Genomic DNA, 19,242 nt, shown 5'->3' with positions numbered 1-19,242 from the left:
AAATTTAATTTTCCAGATATTTTTTGCTTGTGGAGTTTTGACAACTATTCTTGAGATTTGGCTCGACTCTGAAAAAAACAAAGTAAAGCAAAACAAAATAAAACAAAATGTTGCCTTACTTAAATGGAAGTTGAATTTGAGAGAGAAATTGTTCATCTAATTAATAACATTTACTGAGCTTCTGCGAGATGCCGGACCCTAGAGAGGCACAGGATACTGGTACAAAATGGTAAAGGGAGAAATGAAATGCACATTAGCTTCTTTAGGACATCTTGGTTTGAATTAAAAAAAAGTTAAAGATCAGACATACAAGTCCTCTTTTATATATTTGTGCACTTAATTTGATGTAATGTCTGATCTTTTTTTCTGTTTAGAGACTACGATTGCATTGCCTATCCCTTTCAAACAAAAGAAGAAAAGGTGCTTGTGTGAGTATCAGAAGAAATAATCAGAGAGCTGCCATTGATCCCCAGGGCACTCACTTGTGAACCTTTGGTGTCCTGGACAAGGCTGAGACCTAAGAAGTCAGCGAGAACGTTCTCTGGGTTACCAAAATAGGCGCCTCAATTTCAATGAAGGGATGTATTTCACTCTAGAAGAGGCTGTGAGTCTGTCCTTCAGAGCAGAGCCTAGTGACTCTTGCTTTACACACAGTTGTTACAGATCCAGTGCTAGGGATTCCTGGTCCACAGCTGACTCCTTATTGCTGCTAAACAGAAAATAGGGGGGCTATTACAGGGCCGCACATACACAGCAACAAAAGTGATGGGTCTGAAAGGAAGGGAGAAGACAGAAAATGTAAAGGCAGGAAAAATAGTAAAAGTGTAGCAATTTGGTACAGGTCCCATTGTCCATTGTCCTGGCTGGGTCTGGAGATAAAAGCAGGTTTGGCTGCAGGTCAGGAATGTCTGAAGCTGGGAGGGTGGGCCTGAGGGTTTCAGGCAGGAGCAGAGGCTGAACTCGGAGAGAAGCCTGGTATAGATGGTGGCCACAGCAGGTGACCCGGGCAGTGGGAGGCGAGAACCAACTGGGCCCCAACTGAGATGCGATGTTTGGAGGAACCAGAGCTGGGGTGGAGATACAGAGAAGCCAAATGGGTCTTGCCAGGGGAGAACCCTCCAGGCAACAGGCCCCAGGGCAGGCCTGGCGACAAGCTGCGGGAGACCTGAGGGTGTCCCCACTTCTGTTCCTGCTAATTCCAAGTGTTGAACTTTCCTTCACTAGTGTTGAGTCTTGAAGCATCAGGATTTGGGGAAATGTTTCACCTGACTGGGCAATGGTCTCCGTCTTCATTTTATGAGAGGCTTTATAGGTTTGCCCGAAGACCCTTAAGAACAGGTGGCTCTAAAAGCCATTGATCACTGCTCTGGTGCAGGTACTGGCTTCGGTACTAAGGACGTAGCAGGGTGCAAAACAGATACAGTGATGTGTCGCTTAATGAGGGGGACACGTCTGAAAAATGTGTCATTAGGCAATTTCATCATTGTTTGAGCATGATAGAGTGTACTTACACAAACCCAGACGTACAGCCAACTGCACACCTCGGCTGCATGGTAAGGCCTATTGCTCCCGGGCTGCAGAACTGTGCGTGCTGCTGTGCTGCAGGCACTGGTAGCACAGTGGTAACACAGTGTATCTAAAAAATAGAGAAGGTGCAGTAAAAACATGGTATTATAATCTTATGGGACCACCATCATGTATGTGGTCCACCATTGACCTACACGTTGTTATGTGGAACGTGACTGTATTTTCTCTACCTTTCTGTGATGGTTAATGTTAGGTGTCAACTTGGCTGGGTTAAGGGTTACCGAGGGAACTGGAAAAGAGTTATTTCAGGGTGTGTCTGTGAGGCTGTTTCTGGAGGCAGTTGGGGTGAGTCAGGGGACTGAGAGGGGAAGACTCGCCCGCAGTGTGGGCAAGAGCCATCCAATCAGCTGGGGGCCCAGAGAGAACAAAAAGGTGATTTCCTCCCTCCTGGAGCTGGGATGCACTCTTCTCCTATGCTTAGACATCGGAACTCCAGGCTCTACAGCCTTTGGACGCCAAGAATTATAATATACCAGTAGTCCCAGCGGCCTTGGACTGGGAGTTGCCTTCGGCCATGGACCCAACCATGCTCCTGGCACCCTGGGGTCTCCAGCTCGCAGAAGGCCTGTGTGGGACTTCTCAGCCTCCATAACTGCGTGAGCAAATTCCCCTGATAAATCCCCTCTGAGCATAGACAGGCACACCTCAGAGACGTCGTGGAACCCACGCCAGACCACTCCAATAAAGTGACTATGGCAATAAAGCGTCACATGAACTTTTTGGTTTCCCACTGCTATAAAAGTCATGTTTACACAATACTACAGTCCAAAAAACAATGTCTAAGCCTGGCGTGGTGGCTCACGCCTGTAATCCTAGCACTCTGGGAGGCTGAGGTGGGTGGATCGTTTGAGCTCAGGAGTTCAAGACCAGCCTGAGCAAGAGCGAGACTCCTTCTCTACTAAAAATAGAAAGAAATTAGCTGGACAAATAAAAATATATAGAAAAAATTAGCCGGGCATGGTGGCACATGCCTGCAGTCCCAGCTACTCGGGAGGGTGAGGCAGGAGGATCACTTGAGCCCAGGAGTTTGAGGTTGCTGTGAGCTAGGCTGACACCATGGCACTCCAGCCTGGGCAACAGAGTGAGACTCTGTCTCAAAAAATAAATAAATAAATAAATAAATAAATAAATAAATAAATAAATAAAATGTCTATATCTTAATTTGAAAATACTTTATTGCTGAAAAAATGCTATCATATGAGTCTTTAGTGAGTTGTATAATCTTTTTGTGGGTGGAGGGTTTTGCCTTGGTGTTGAATGCTGACCAATCAAGGTGGTAGTCACTGAAGGTTGGGGTAACTGTGGCAATTTCTTAAAACAGTGAAGTTTGCTATATCAATTGACTCTTTCTTTCACAAAATATTCCTCTATAGCATGCAATACTGCTTGATAGCATTTTACCTGTAGTAGAATTCTTTCAAAATTGGAGTCAGTCTTCTTATACCTGCTGCAGCTTTATCAACTGAGTTTATGGCATATTCTCAATCCTTTGTTGTTATTTCAACATCGTGAAATGACATTCACAGCATCTTCATCAGGAGTGCATTCCATCTCAAGAAACCACTTTCTTTGTCATCCATAAGAAGCAACGTCTTATTTTGTTCAAGTTTTAGCATGAGATTGCAGCAATTCAGTCACATCTTCAGGCTCCACTTCTAATTCTAGTTCTCTTGCTGTTTCCACCACATCTGCAGTGACATCCTCCACTGAAGTCTTGAACTCCTCAGTCATCCAGGAGGCTCAGAATCAATTTCTTCCAGACTCCCGTGAATGTTGATATTTTAACCTCCTCCCATGAATCACGAATGTACTTAATGGTGTCTAGAATGGTGAATCCTTCCCAGAAGGTTTTCAATTGACTTTGCCCAGATTCGTCAGAGGAATCACTCTCTATGGCAGCTATAGCATTATGAAATGTATTTCTTAAATAATAAGAATAATTACTCCTTGATCCATAGGCTACACAATAGGTGTTGTGTTAGCAGGCATAAAAATGACATTAATCTCTTTGTACATCACTGTCAGACCTCTTGGGTGACTAGGTGTATTGTCAATGAGCAGTAATTTTTTTATTTTTGCAGTCAGTCTCAGCCCTAGGATTTTTGGGGTGGTAAATGAGCATTGCTTTCAACTTAAAGTCACTAGCTGCGTTAGCCCTTAAAAAGAGAGTCAGCCTGTCCTTTGAAGCTTTGAATGCAGGCATTTCATTCTCTTCTCTAGCAATGACAGTCCTAAATAGCATTTTGTTACAAATAAGGCTGTTTCAACTGCATTGAAAATTTGTTGTTTAGAAAATCTTCATCAGTGATCTCAGCTAGATCTTCTGGGTAACTTGCTGCAGCTTCCCCATCAGCACTTGCTGCTTCGCCTTGCCCTTGTATGTTATGAAGATGGCTTCTTTCCTTAAACCTCACGAACCAACCTTTGCGACCTTCCAACTTTTCTTTTGCAGCTTCCTCACCTCTCTCAGCCTTCACAGAATGGAAGAGAGTTAGGGCCTTGCTCTGGATGAGGCTTCGGCTTAAGGGAATGTTGAGGCTGGTTTGACCTTCTATTTAGTCCACGAAAACTTTCTCCATATTAGAAATAAGGCTGTTTCTCTTTGTTATCATTTATGTGTTCACTGGAGTGGCACTTTTAATTTCCTTCAAGAACTTTTTCTTTGCACTCACAACTTGGCTAACTGATGCCAGAGGCCTAGCTTTTGGCCGATGTTGGCTTTTGACATGCCTTCCTCACTTAACTCAATCATTTCTACCTCTTGATTTAAAGTGAGAGATGTGTGACTCCTCCTTTCACTTGAACAGTTAAAGGCCATTGTAGGGTTATTCATCGTCATAATTTCAATATTGTCATGTCTCAGGGGATAAAGAGGGCTGAGGAAAGGGAAAAAGACAGGGGACTGACTGGCTAGTGGACCAGTCACAACACACACAATATTTACCAATTAAGTTTGCAGTCTTATCTGGGTGCGGTTCATGGCACACCAAAACACAACGGCACCATCAAAGTTTCACTGATCACAGATCACTACAACAGACATAATAATAACACAAAAATTTGAAATATTTTGAGAATTACCAAAATGTGACACAGGGACACGAAGTGAGCACTTGCTATTGGAAACCTGGTGCCGATAGACCTACTTGATGCAGGGTTGCCACAAATCTCCCATTTGTAAAAGATGAAATGTCTGCAAAGTGCAGTAGAGCAAAGAACAATGAAATGAGGTGTGCTTGCATATCCTGTTGGCTCTGTCTCTCTGGAGACCCTGACTCATACATATTCTAGGTCTTAGTGGATGGAATACAAATACAGCTGAGCTTGTTATAAAACTCGCTGTAAGTACCTAAATAATCAGCAGATATTACTGATGTTCACGGTGGGAACTAGGAAAAATCGGATGCCAGCACAGCTTTCCTGGTGAGTTCTCCCTCTCTCAGCTTCTGAGTCCTGTCGATGAGCAAGTCTCTCTGTGTCCACAGCCACCACACCCCGCTGTGTCTGCACATTCTCCTCCTAGAGACATTTCTCAGGGTGTTCAGGCTTTTCTGTTTTCATATTCCTGGTGTTCCTCCTTCCCTCCTCAAAACCTCCTCTCCTCTGTCCCATTCATCAGGATTTTTTCTTTTTTTAATGAAACTAAGTACTCTAGTGAATCAACTTATCCAAAGTCATGGTGGGCAATGCAGCAATGACATTGTGGTAGAATGATCCAGAAAGACCTGAGTTCTAACTTCAGCTCTTCCGTTCACTGGTAGTGTGACTCTAGTAAGAAATTTAACCTGCCTGAGCCTCAGCCTCCGAGTCTGTAAAGTGGGACTAATAGTGGCTACTTCTGGTGGGTTGTGTGAGGTTTAAGCACGTGGCACGTGGTTGGAACGCAGAGGGCGTTCCATTTGCTGTTTGTCTCATTCACTGTCCTTGCCTGCTTGCCAAAGGTGGTGATCTATGTTAACCCGCAGCAGAGACCCAAACAGTGGAGATATCTGGTGGACTGAGAGGTAAATAGGAGAGATGCGGGGGCTAGCAGGACAGCTGGATGGCCTCATGTCACAGGCAACATTGCAGGGCTGGCTTCGATGACAAGACATGTGGAGTGTGTCAGAGGCAGCGTCCCCATGATAAGTCTGAACCCTGGCGAAGACCCAACACCTAGGGTTAAGTAGGTGTGGGGCCTGCAGAGCTGTGGCTGCCTCTGCAGTGACTCAGCCAGGGGAGAGTATTTGACTGTCTCGCATCCCCTGGAGCTTAGAGGGCTATGTCTCTCAAACTTGGATATTGCACAAATTCCTTTTAAGGGGAAAGCATTCTTTGTTCCCTTTTGGTGTGGACTGAAATTATTTTATTGTAATTTATCTAAATCTGGTCAAACCTCAAAGTAGATTTAAATCCCTGGTGCTTACAGGCCTTAGACAACTAAAACCAACTCACATTTATAAATTAAATGTAAGTGAACCTAATGCAAATCAGATTCACAGCATTTACAGTCTCCTGCAGTGGGCATGGTTTGCTGAAACAATACTGTCCCTGACAACACAGAGGTTGTGCCACCATTGCCTTCGAATTTAACGTGAGCACTTCCGTGTGCTGTTTGGTGGAGTCGTGATGAAGGTCAAACCTCTTACAACAAAGTAGAAACCCATTCTCAGACCCAGGCGTGGGACACTGTGGGCCATGAGGAGTAAATGCACCCACAGGGTGCCAAAGCTGTATAATCTAGTTAAACCACATCACAGGCATAGTACTCGTCTTCATCTGAATGATCCATGAATGAGTTTAGAGAATCCAAAGACTTCTTGAACTTGCAGGCAAAGCTCTCTATGTGTGTGTGTCACATTTCTAGGGCAAGGGATCCATTGCTTTCATCGGAGTCTGCACCGTGGCAAATGTTAAGACTACAGGTCAATGCAGAGCTTCCAAGCTTCATGTCAAGATACACAAAGAAGAAGGTATTTGTGGGACAAATATTTGTGATGACCTAGGATAAACAGAAGGAGGTTGCTCTGGCCCCATCAGGCTGGCTGCCCTGATGCCCCACAGACCAAGGGGTTGGATATCTCAGCTCACATGTGCCCCAAGCAGGGCAGGCAGGTTGGGAAGAGGTGCCTCGCATCCTCACTGCTCAAAGTGGGCTCCCTGGACCCGCAGCATTGACCTTACCTGGGAGCATGTTAGAAGTACAGACCCTCCAGCCCCACTAGACCCTCTGAGTCAGAACCTGCATTTTAGAAGAGCCCCAGGTAATCGCTGTGTACATGAAAGGATGAGACCCACTGGGACATAGGGTTGTCCTGTACAGCCAGCCCCCAAATGTGGTGCAAAGTCTTACCATGCAGTGGCTACACGGAGTCCATCTGCACCTGTCGCTATGAACATTTAATTATAATCCATAGAATTTTAGAGAATTTATGGTTGTGTTTTTCAAACTCACATTATGGTAAGAATCACCTAAGGACATTCATTAAAAATCCAAGGTGCCTGGGCCCCACCGAGAATTATTGAATTTCCAGAAGAATATTAACTAAATCCCAGACGGGCTGAGTGACCTGCGCAGGGTCGTGGACCTGGTTAGCAGATGGGGTGGGGAGAGCACGCATTTTCTCTGCTCTGTTCTCCTTCTTACTCACTCTCACCTTTGATTTGTTTTTCTCTCTTTAGAAGACGTCCTTCGTGGTACACCCGGGGGCCTCATGTGTCACTGGGTGGAGAACGGGCTGGCTTCAATCCCAGCAGCCTAACTTATTAGCCACATGACTTTGGGCAAGTTAGGTTCCCCTCCGGGCCTTGGTTTCAACATTTTCAATGGGATTTAGTGCCTCACACCTCATGGGTAGTTATAAAACTCGGAGACTGTGCCCTTCTCTTTTCTGTTTCCTTCACGAGGTGTGACAGCACTGCTGTGCCTTGCGCCCTGTGGGTCGGGTTCCCTGGGTGAAGCCGGACGTGCTGCCAGGTCGTGTGTCCAGACCCTGCCCATCCAGCTTCCGAGTGAGAGCACCTGTGCACCACCTCCGTCCTCCACACGGCTGACTGTGAATCCAGATGAGTTTTGGAAAAAAGAAAACAATCATCTCAACCACCAAAGGGTTTGCTCCTGGTGACCTCATCTAAGGGAGCCCTGATGTTGGGGCTCTGGCGTCTTGTTTTTGTGTCCGGGCCAGGGTGGCCACTAACATACTTTATAAACATCCCACGTCCCCAGGTAAAGTGTACCTCGTGCCGTGCTGAACGGCCCACACCCTTCGGGAGAGTGTTTCAGACACAACCCATGTGCCAGTTCTCCCTGCTGGTTCAGGATGGCCGAGTGCCCTGCCTCTGCAGGGACCTGGGCGCCTTGGGATGGTTGTAAATCAGGGAGGGTTTCTCATGAAAGAGAGTTTCTTCAGGAGACAGATGTGCCAGTCTTTTGGGGCCAGTCTCAGCTTTGTGGTGTGATCCTTATCTATCCAGCGATCCTTCCTCACTGACATGGCCTGGGAAGCCCTGGCCGTCGGGTTAGCATTTAGCAGGGCAGCCTGCGGGGTGCTCTGGGCTCCTGGGTGGAAGGCACAGGGGGAGCGAGCCTGCAACCCGGCAGGCCCTGGGGAAATGCAGTCACGCAGAGGGTGGGCAGACATGCTGACCTGCATCCTGTCTTCATGTGCCTTTGTGGAGGCCACCAGAGTCACGGACATTTAACTCCCTGCATCAAGTTACACTGGTGTCAGGGTTCCGGACACGTAGATGATTTCACACTTGGAACCACAGATGGCTCGTGTCTCCTTCCTGCTGTGGAGTCCTTCAGGCGTAACTGGGATGGGTTGTCTGAGTCTCTCACTGGGCCAAGACTGTGAAACCATTTACATCAAGATAGAATAGTGGTGACATTGTCCCTGGCCTCACTGTTGGTTGGTGACATTGCCTGGCCTGGATTACAAATCAGTGGTCGCCAGTCCTTTGTACTCTGCCATGGGACAAGGACACAGTACAGAATCTTTTGGAAATTAGTATTTAAGAAACTTGTATGGCTTTATGTTTTTAGTTGTTAAAAATCAACATTTGCTAAGTACGAAAATTCATAAAATTCAGGTAACCATTGGAACATTCAGGAATGTATCTCCATCTGTATCTATGTCTCATAAAGTACTCACCCTTTTTAATCTGACTTTTCCATTTAATACAGAGAGACTTTCTTCCCTCCTTGGTAATGGGGCAACCTCAAATTGAGATACTGAAAAATTCTTTTTTCCTCCTCTCTTAAGTTCTCCAGCTGGGGCCCTGAAAATTATGCTGACAAAAGACAGATTGAGAAAAATCAACAAGTTTATTAATGTGTGCATCACACATACACATGGGAGAACTCATCAATGCATAACTCAAAGAAGTGGTTAGAACTTGGGCACATACAACATCTTTACAAAAGAATAGGAATTGTGTAGAAAAGTGACAAGACAAAAGAAAGGGTTTTAGGCTTCTGTAGGTGGTAAACTCTGGGAAGGTAAACCTCTGGGGGAAACTGGTGGGGTGAGGTTTGCTGTGCAGGCCCATCTGGGCACTGGTTTTCCATCTTCTTCAAGATCATAAAACCTCCCCAGGAGAGGGGACCTCTGACAGCCTTCATGTCTCGGAAGTGTCTGCTTTAAGGAGGCTCTGGGAAGGCTTCTTTCTACATCTGATGAGACTCGAAAACTTTAAGCTCAAAATAATCCTTATATTAAAATGGCATGTTTTGGGGCACCACAGGCTAAACCCCTTCAGTTCTCTATCTGAAATGTCAAGAAGTTTCATATATCAAAAATCGACTGGTAGCTGGGGAGAGAGGTTCACAACAGAAGTTGTGACATAAGACATCTGGAAATGGGGAGAAATGCAGAAATCGGAACAAGCAGAGAAGAACAAAGCTAAGTGCATTGCACCGCACGGGTCAGTCCAGTTAAGCATATGCAGCTGTGTCTCATTTTGGGGGATGTACTCTGAACGCCTCATGCCACTTCCACAGCGGTGCTATGTCAGGCACCCTGGGCAGCACCGAGGCCTGTGGCCTGAGCAGCGGTGATTTGCAGAGTGTGTGCAGCCTGGGAGGGGTGACCCAGCACACGGCCCAGGGTGGCCCGGGTGCAACACTTCAGGTCTTTGGAATGAAGACATGATGTCACTCAACCATGGTGTTACTGCAAAAATGTTTTAGGACTGACTTAAGTGTTTTTTTCTTCCTGATATCAGAAAAGCACATGATGCTTCCGAGCAAACTGGTGAATGAGCTTCTGACATGTCCACACTTACTTCAGCGTTCCTCCTCCAAACAGCTGCCGGACGGCAGAACCACACCGCTTAGGGAAGGCTGGGGACAGAGAGCGGGCTTTGCGGAACAGAGACCTGGGGACCCGATGCTATCATCTATCTCTGGACCCGTGGGGCTCCATCTTTGTGCACGCTTTGGGTTGGTGCATTTTGTTTTCCTAAGTCTCTTGACTGCATTGGCACAGGTTTGTAGGCTGGGAAATGGCACCTATCTGGGCAGGATAAACAGTGCCCCTAGTTCCAGCCCCCTCTCAACCCACCAAGATCCCCAGCTGGAGATTGGAAACATGTTCTGCATCCCCCCTCGGGGAGAGAAAGACAAAAAGCTTTCCTCACACCCAAACCCCATTTCCTACTGGGGCTCCTCAGGCACACGGGCAGGATGTTGGCGCCACACGAGGCCTTGATTTACCAGCCTCCGTGGTCCCCATCCCCAGAGACTTCCGATTCCTTCCCCCTCCCGTCACTCAGGCTCCGACCCCTCCTTCCTAATGAACGATTTCCGGCTCTGAAAGGATTTCCTTCACTGAAACAGGTTCCCCTGACTTTTGTTTTCACATACATCACTTTCTTAAAAAGCCTCTGCCCTGTTCTCTCACAAAGACTTAAGTATCTCTCAGGGCCATTTGCTCCTTGTGGATGGTGTCAGGGCACAGGGCAGGGGTGAGTGGCACCGAAGACCCTTAGGGGACAGATCAGGAGTCCCACCTGCGTGGCCTGAAGGTGTGCTCCAGGGGAACCGAGACAGGGACTGGCAGCTACTGCTTTGGGTGCTGCTTTGGGCATTGCCTTGGGGTTAGGTATTGCTTTGGGCATTGCCTTGGGGTTAGGTATTGCTTTGGGCATTGCTGCAGCACTGCCTGAATCGGGAAGTCTTGGCACAAAGTTCTGAATTGCCCTGATCAAAACAGGATGGAGGCAGGGCAGGTTCCAACCAGTTAGAACCAAGATGGTGGAGGAATAGAGGGAGTCACCCTGATTCCAGGAAAATATCACCCCTCCATGAATATTGCTCCCCTTGTTAATTAAACTTGTTAGATAGAAAGGTGTCAGGAACCAGCGGGCTGGTTCTCTTCTGCAGGGAGAACCTGCCTCTGCTCTGTCTGTGGAGCAGACTGTCTAACTTTCTACGGTTTCTGAATAAATCTCACTTTCACTCTATGCTGTCGGCTCGCTCCTGATTTCTTTCTTGCCTGAAGCCAAGGACCTACTTGGACTTCAAGTGGATCCCAACCCTAGGAGCCACTTTCCTGTGTCAGCACCTTTGCCTGAGGGGGGCCGGCAGTGATGGGCTTTCCCAGAGAGCAGGGGCTCAAAGTGGGGGAAACACACCCAGGACTAGTACATCGTGGCACAGGGAAAGTTTACCTTCTAACCCTCATCTCCCTACTTCCTTGGCGAGCAGAATACTCCCTGCTGCACAGATCTTCATATCTCTATTCTTTGGGGTTTTTTTGTTTTTTGTTTTTGAGACAGTCTCACTCTATTGCCCAGGCTAGAGTGCAGTGGTGTCCCTGTAGTTCACAGCAACCTCAAACTCCGGGGCTCAAATGATCCTCCTGCCTCAGCCTCCTGAGTAGCGGGGACTACAGGCACATGCCAACATGCCTGGCTAATTTTTCTATTTTAGTAGAGATGTGGTCTCGCTCTTGCTCAAGCTGGTCTTGAACTCCTGACCTCGAGTGATCCTCCCGCCTCAGCCTCCCAGAGTGCTAGGATTACAGGCGTGAGCCACCGTGCCCGGCCCATATCTTTATTCTTTACATCTTTAATTTTCATGGCAAAGCCTTGGCAGCGAATGTGGCTGCTCTGTGAAGGTTGTCAGTGAGGAACCCGTGTCTCAGAAAGGCTCCTTGGTTAGGAGCAAGACTTCAGTCTACTAATGAGGTGTGGGCATTGTGAGGGTTAAATGCAGTTATTATTATTGACAAGGACCTTCCCACTGGGAGGACACTTTCCACCGACTGCCCCCCAATGGCTACAGCCCCATGGCAGCCCCATGTACGTTTCCTATGTTGTGCCCATCCCCACCTTGAGCTTTTGGCTCATTTGTCAATTTGCTTGTGATTGTGTCCCCCACAAGAATTAAGTCCCATGGAAGCAGGAGCCCGGCCCTTTCTCTCTGCTGTGTACTGGTACCAGAACAGTGCCGCACAGGGCAAGGGACGACAGATATGGCTGAATGAGCAAATGTGTGGATGGAGCCACTGGCCCCAGGTAGCTGGGCTGCGGGATGGCGGGAGGTCGGGTTGCAGTGCTGTTCCTTCTGGGCCAATGTCTGTGCTTTTCTGCACATCACACTCTCCTCTGGGTGTCGGGGCTGTGCTGGGCCATCTCACAGTCTTTAAAGAACAACCTGAGTTTGGTTGTTTCAGGGCCAGAGCCGCTAAGAAAGCCACAGTCCAGCTCCGAGAATGCTCAGTGCGGCTCCAGCAAGAGGCTGGTGGGGACTGATGTGTGATGTGTTCCCGTCGACTGAAAGGAAGCCATCGAGGGCAGACCATGGTCTTGGATGGCCTAATGCTGGACCACACACCAGGTGCCTGAATGGAGCCACATGTGTGTGACACTGAGGGACAGTGAGCTTCCTGCCGGGCCGCTCCTGCTGCCAGAGTATTACAGAGGAACCAATTACAGTGGACAGACCTTTCTTCTATGAAACAGGCTTGGCAAAATGTGAATGGAAGCACAGTCACACATCCTGCTGGGGTGCCTGGCTTTGAAATGAGCGTCCCCTTAAATCTCTCTATCGACAGCACAGGCCTCATCCCATCCCATCCTGTCCTGAAGGCTGAGGGCAGGTGGGGGAGGGGAGGAAAGGGGGCAGTTGTTGGCTCTCCCCAGAGCAGGCTGACCGGACTCAGGGACACCTCTGGACGTCAAGAGGGCCGGTCCGTGCTTGGGCAGGATGCCTCCTGCTGGCATACAGTGAGGGCCGCCCTGCAGAGAGTAAAGGCAGCTGGAGCCTTTGGGGAAGAAGTGGGTCCCCAAATGTGAGACACTGGACACTCCAAACAGGAGTGGGCCCTGGCCCCAGCCCCTTCCTCTCAGCACAGCCATGGGCAACTTCAGCTGGAGCCTCAAGTCACTGGTTTTGCAGAGATGCAGTGGGAAAGTGCACCCAGGTACGGGGTGGGGGAGTGGGGGCATCACCATCCCGCACCTGCCCTCCAGGGCTCGGGCACCGACTTTCCACCTGCGTCGTCCGCCGTGGTGTGAGGCTGGCTTATTTCAAGGTCTCTTCTTGAGGTTTGGGCAGCTGCCTTGTGGCAGGAGTGCTTTCCAGAAATGGAAACCACAGCAGCAACCTCAGTGCTGGGTGGCAACAGCCCAGAGATAAAAACTCGTAAACACACACAAGTGATATTAATAAAAGAAAGTACAGACCAAGTCAAATCGCCACCCAGCAAACTCAGCTAATGAGGGATAATTTCTTTTGTGTAAACAGAGTCCAAAGAAAGATGTTGCACTTTAGAGAAGAATGTGTCTGTGATTTCAGCCACAGGAACACAGAGTGTCAGGGTGGGGTGGACAGGGTGTCCCAGAGGAAACTACCCCAAGTGTAAAGACTGTATCAACAGGGATTAGAGATTCAGAAAAGCAGAATTTATATCCTGGCTTCCTCATTCCCAGGCTCGGTGCACTTGGTGAGTCATTTACCACTGTGGTCCCCAACCCCAGGCCGCAGACTAGTACTGGTCTGTGGGCTGTTAGGAACCAGGCCGCACAGCAGGAGGTGAGCTGTGGGCCAGCCAGCAAAGCTTCACCTGTATTTACAGCCGGTCCCCATCGCTCGCATCACCGCCTGAGCTCCACCTCCTGTCAGATCAGCAGCACCATTAGATTCTCATTGGATCCCGAAGCCTACTGTAAGCTGCACATGCCAGGGATCTAGGTTGCGTGCCACTTATGAGAATCCAATGCCTGATGATCTGAGGTGGAGCTGAGGCAGTGGTGCCAGTGCTGGGGAGCGGCTGGCTGCAAATGTAATAAATGTCATGCACTTCAATCATCCCGAAACCATCCCCCTGCCCTCGGACCTCGGAAAAATTGTCTTCCATGAAACCAGTACCTGGTGCCAAAAAGGTTGGGACTGCTGATTTAGCATCTTACAAGTCAGGAGCAGAATTAACTACCCTGCTCTACGTGTCTTACCATCCACCTGTTAAAGCAACCACCTGTCCTGCCTACAACCTGCCTTATCTAGCTCAAAGATGAGGATGGGGGGAGAAAGAAGTGATCCCTGTGAAGCTCCTTCTAGAGTGACATGCCATGCAGGCAGGGCTGCCACACTGTTTGCCTGCCTACAGCCCTTCGGCTCCCTTCAGAGAGCTGAGCAGCCCAGGGGGACAGTTCCCGTACTCTGAATCTAGGCTTTTCTGCCCCAAGCACCTTGGCCAATGGCAACTAAGACTGTTCAGCCAACAGAGTGGCACTAAGTGGGTGAATTCTTGGGCTCCCCATCCCTCAGGGGGGGCCTTCTAAGGCACAACCCGCAGGAATCCTCACGGTCCCGGGCAGTGGAGCCCTTTGCCACGAAGGCTGCCTCATCCAGCACCCCAGACTGGTTTCTCCCCTTCCCTGCCTCGATTTCTTTCCCGACTCTCTCACCCCCGCTTCCCAGGCTCCTCTCCTGAATAGACTTCCCACAACTGAGTTCTTGTCCCAGGGTCTGCTTTTTGAGGAATCCAGACAAAACTCTTATAATACACAAATTCAAACTCACTTAAGGGCAAGTGGAATTTTCTCTGGAATTTCAGATTTAATTGGTTGGAGTGTGGACTAAGCTCAGAATTTTTTAAAGCTCCAGGGCATCTTACACCTGAGGCAATCAAGGTGGAGAACACCTGAGGCAATCAAGGTGGAGAACGGTCGCTGCCTGGGGCTACTGCCTGGGGCACAGGCTCTCCACCCCCAATCCCACCCCGCAGCTGGTCAGACACAGGGAACCTCAGGCCCTCCCAGACCCACCGTGGCAGAATCTGCACTTTAACGAGCTCCCCGGGGAGTGTGTGCACATTTGGGGCATGCTGGACTCCACAGGCAGCAGAGCAAGAGAAGCTTGGGTTAGTTTCGGGTAAATGAGCTCAGTTCTAGGCACTGCAGGGGTTGAATAGTAGCAGCTCCTACATGTTTACTGTTAGAGATATTAATGAATAAAATACCATCTCTCTGTGCTTTGCAAGCGCCACCCCCTACAGACTTCTTGTTTTCTGCCTGCTGTGTATCTAGAGGCGAAGTTCCGCCAGCCACGGCATCTGTGGCTCTGTCTAGTGAGCTGTGCCGCTGGCCCAGTCCAAGCCAGGAAGATAAAGAAATGCGGATCTTCTCTCAGTACAACATCATCCTGCAGATTTCAGCTGCGTCAGAGCCCTGGAGGGCGTGCTGAGCGCAGATGGCTGCGCCCCACCCCAGTGTCTGATTCAGAGGGTCAAGGGTGGGGCCAAGAATTCACATTTTAAACAAATTCCCAGGGGCTCTCGATGCTGCAGGTCAGTGGCTTTCCTCCTTAGTGGAGTCAGCTGGTGTGGACACCGCACAGGTGTAGACACTCTTGGATGTGAACACTCACAGGCAAAGATGCTCGTAGGGGTGGATGCCGGACACTTGCAGGCACCGACACTGGCCAAGGATGGGCCATCAACAGTACGACTTCTCCAGATCAAGGCAAGGGCCGATGCTTACGTCCTGGCCTCCGGGAGCTGCCACCTGCTGCTCCCTCGTCCTTAGAAATCTGGAGGAAATTCATAAAGTCCAACTGAGTCTTTAGGAAAGTCCTAGCTGCCTTTTTAGGTTGGAAATTGGGAACTTAGGCTGAAAGCGTAGTCCTTGTGGAAATGTGTTTACAACCTGGCCAAGGCTGGCATAGATTTGAAATGAGAGGACAGGTAGGGCGTGCTGGAGCCATGGGGAGGAAGGGTCGGCTCAGCAGGTAGGGGGCTTTTCTCCAGGGCAGGGGCTTCCCTCCAGGCCAGGGGGTTTTCTCCAGGGCACGGTGCCGAGGCTGTGCGAGCTCCCCCGGGGGTACCAGGGTTAAGGGAGCCCTGAGAGGCCACAGATCTGAGATCTCAGCCTGAAGCCACCCTTGGGGCTGCTTTCCAAGCACCTGCCCTGTCACCCACACAGGGTGGCTGGTGCCTCATCCACTCATAGCACATGCCAGGTGCTCAGTGTCAGGAGAAAGTGTCTCTCAGGCCTCCCAATAGCAGAGCTCTGATTCATCCCAAGAATGCTGGAATGTCTGAGGCCGTGGGTGGGAGCCATGGCAGAGTTGGGATGAGGGGCTGATGACTAGGAGGCATGAGTCCCAGTATCTGTGTGTTCCCTTCACAATTTTTGAACCCACCTGAAATGTCATGCGCATCATATCCTTCCCCTGTGGAAAAGGGAGCTATTAATATTAGTCCTAGTGTTATGGGCTGAACTGTGACCTTTCAAATTCACATGTTGGAGCCCTAGTACCTCAGAATGTGGCTGTATTTGGAGGTAAGCCCTCTAAAGAGTGATTAAGTTAAAATGAGATTATATGAGCGGGCCCTGATCCAATGCGACTGGTGTCCTTGGAAGAAGAGAAGATTAGAACACAGACACCCTGTGGGAAGACAATGTGAAGACACAGGGAGAAGCCAACCATGTGTGAGCCAAGGAGAGAGGCCTCAAGACGTGCCAACCCTGCCGGCAACTTGCTCTTGGAAGTCCAGGCTCCAGAATGGCAAGAAAATAAATTTCCTTTGTTTAAGCCATCCAGTGTATGGTATTTTGTTATGGCAGACTGACACACCTATTTTCAACCCCTCAGGAGAGGGCAACCCACATAAAACCCTTGTATTGCTCATGGCATGTGGCTCAGGGCTGGATTATGATTTGGCCTCAACAAGCATGTGTGGATGACAATTGAAATGACACGGCATGTTTGATTAAATGGGTTGGTACCAAAATAATACAAATTGAAAGTGGAAACAGGAGAGCACAAACTGAGAGGTGGTCTTGTCCTTCCCAGCTGTGTCCCATCCACGTCCCGGCTGCATGCCATCTATGTCCTGATACGCTGCATCCTGCTTGCGAGGCTGCACAGATGAGCTTCTGTCTTTGGGCTTTGAATGTCTCCTTATAAAACGGGGATAATAAAGGTATGTTCTCTAAAAGCTGTTGTTAAAATTTGCGTAAGAAAATTTAAGTCAAAAATTAGTGCAGTGTCTGTCATGGAATACAGATGCAATTTGGGTTGACCATTATTCAGGTTTTTTCTAATAATAATTACAATGATAATCCAAGGGAACAGTCATTTTAAAAATTTGCCTTGGCACACTGCAGAATTGAGTATGTCCGTAACAAAGCTAAATTTTGTTCCTAAAAGGCTTTGAAATTTGTTTGAAACATTTGTCTGCATAGTGTATTGGCAAAGACCTACCTCCATCTTGTTCTCTTCAATCCTACAAACATACTTATTTTGTTCATCATTTAAAAGTGGCAAATATTTATTAGGAAATGTGAAACAGTCACTGAAAATTAGAAGCACTAAAATGCCACTCAAAGCCTCATGAACCTAAAGTTGCAATATTTTTATGTATTTCTTTCCTGACTTTCAAAAAAAATCTTTTTCAATGTGCTATTTATTTTTGTCAAAATTACCCATGCACATCATTTAAAAAGTCAAATCACTCTACAAGGCATGACCCCAGGGCCAGCCCTCCTTCCTCCTGTTTATGCCCCATTTTTTTCCTGGTGGCAGCAACTCCCTCATCTGCAACTGATTCTTCATATCACAGGTTTATTTTCATATGTCTAAATCACACATTTTTATCGCTACATCTTGATTTTTCAGTTTCAGACAACGTCTATTGACTGTCACTATAAAGGTGAGGATTCAACCCTGATGCCTTCCAGAGCAGTAGTGGTGACAGCTTGGAGTTGGCACTCAATTCACCAGACACCACAGAGTCTGGTCTCTGACATGCTGGCTTAACTCTGCCTCAGGATGCAGGTCAGGGAAGGCAGCCCCCCCAGCATCTTTGTCCATCAGGAGTCAGCAGCCTTCTCATCACGTGGGGTGTGTACAGCTGCCGCAGAGGAGAGCCACAGCAAGTGGGGTCACCTGGACAGACAGAGGCCACAGACTGGTTTCCCCTCAATCTTTTACACTGTCCTGGTTACATAGATCCTTACAACCTCTCCAATGCAGGGCAGTCCTAGAGACCAGGGGTTCCAAAGCAAACCATGTGGCCACCACATTCCTCATTGATCTTACCTATCATTTCCAAGGAAGCCACACTATATGAAGACAGACTCTGAGGTCTTTTTCTCAGGCAAGGCTTGGTCAGCCCAGGCCTGACAGTAATCCTTATTTACACACACACATACACAAACATGCACACACACATATACACATACACAGGCACATATGGCTGTACTTCCAGGCTTCCTTCTTCTCAGCACAGCCATACTGCAGTTTTGGTGAAGTCCCTATTTGGTGTTTATATTTTGTGACTATGTCACCATCATTGACAGCTGAGCCCTGTAGTATACTATTAATCCTTTCCTCCCACCCATGACTTTTCGTTTTCCCTGGAGTTCATAATTCTTTTGATTTTTGTTTGTACTTTCCAAATACAAATCACTAGGTTATTTCCAAACTCTTCTTCAGTTGTTTAAGATATTCACAGCAGATAATCTTTTAATTTCTTTCTTGTGAAGAAGTCTCTCATAGAGACCCCCAACTCCTCCAATCTTATCTGAGGTCTAGATCTGGTGCAAAACTACCATCCTGACACTTTCACCTGGAGTTCCTCCAGAGATTTCCCTTTCCTTTCCTGTGTTGGATTCGATGTCACAACATTCTTTGATTCATTCTCTCAGTTTGATGGAGTACAAATTCCAGTAGCTTCTTGATAAGGAGAGATGGGAATGGAAATTTCTGAGATCTTGCACATTTGCAAATGTCTATAGTCCGCCCTCATACTTAATTAATTGGCTGTTGCTATGGTCTGAATGTTTGTGCCTCCAAAATTCTTACGCTGAAACCTAATCCCTAATGCAATAGTATTAAGAGGTGGAGCTTTGGGGAGGTGATTAGGTCATGAGGGCTCAACACTCACGTATGAGATCAGTGCCTAGGGAGCTTACGCATCTCTTCTGCCATGTGAGAACACAGAGAGGTGGTGGCTGTCTATGAAGCAGACAATGAGCCCTCACCAGACACTGAGCCTGCTGGTGTCTTGATCTTGGACTTAACCAGCTTCCAGAACTGTGAGAAATAAGTTTCTGTTGTTTATAAATTACCCTAAGGTATTTTGTTATAGCAGCCTGAATGGAATAAGACAGCTGGGTATGGAATTCTAGATTAGAAATTGTTTACCTTCAGAATTGAGAAGA

Source organism: Lemur catta, chromosome 17, assembly GCF_020740605.2.
Source record: "Lemur catta isolate mLemCat1 chromosome 17, mLemCat1.pri, whole genome shotgun sequence".
NCBI classification, from domain to species: domain Eukaryota; kingdom Metazoa; phylum Chordata; class Mammalia; order Primates; family Lemuridae; genus Lemur; species Lemur catta.
The sequence above is the reverse complement of the archived record's forward strand: the minus strand, read 5'-3'. Positions refer to the sequence as shown.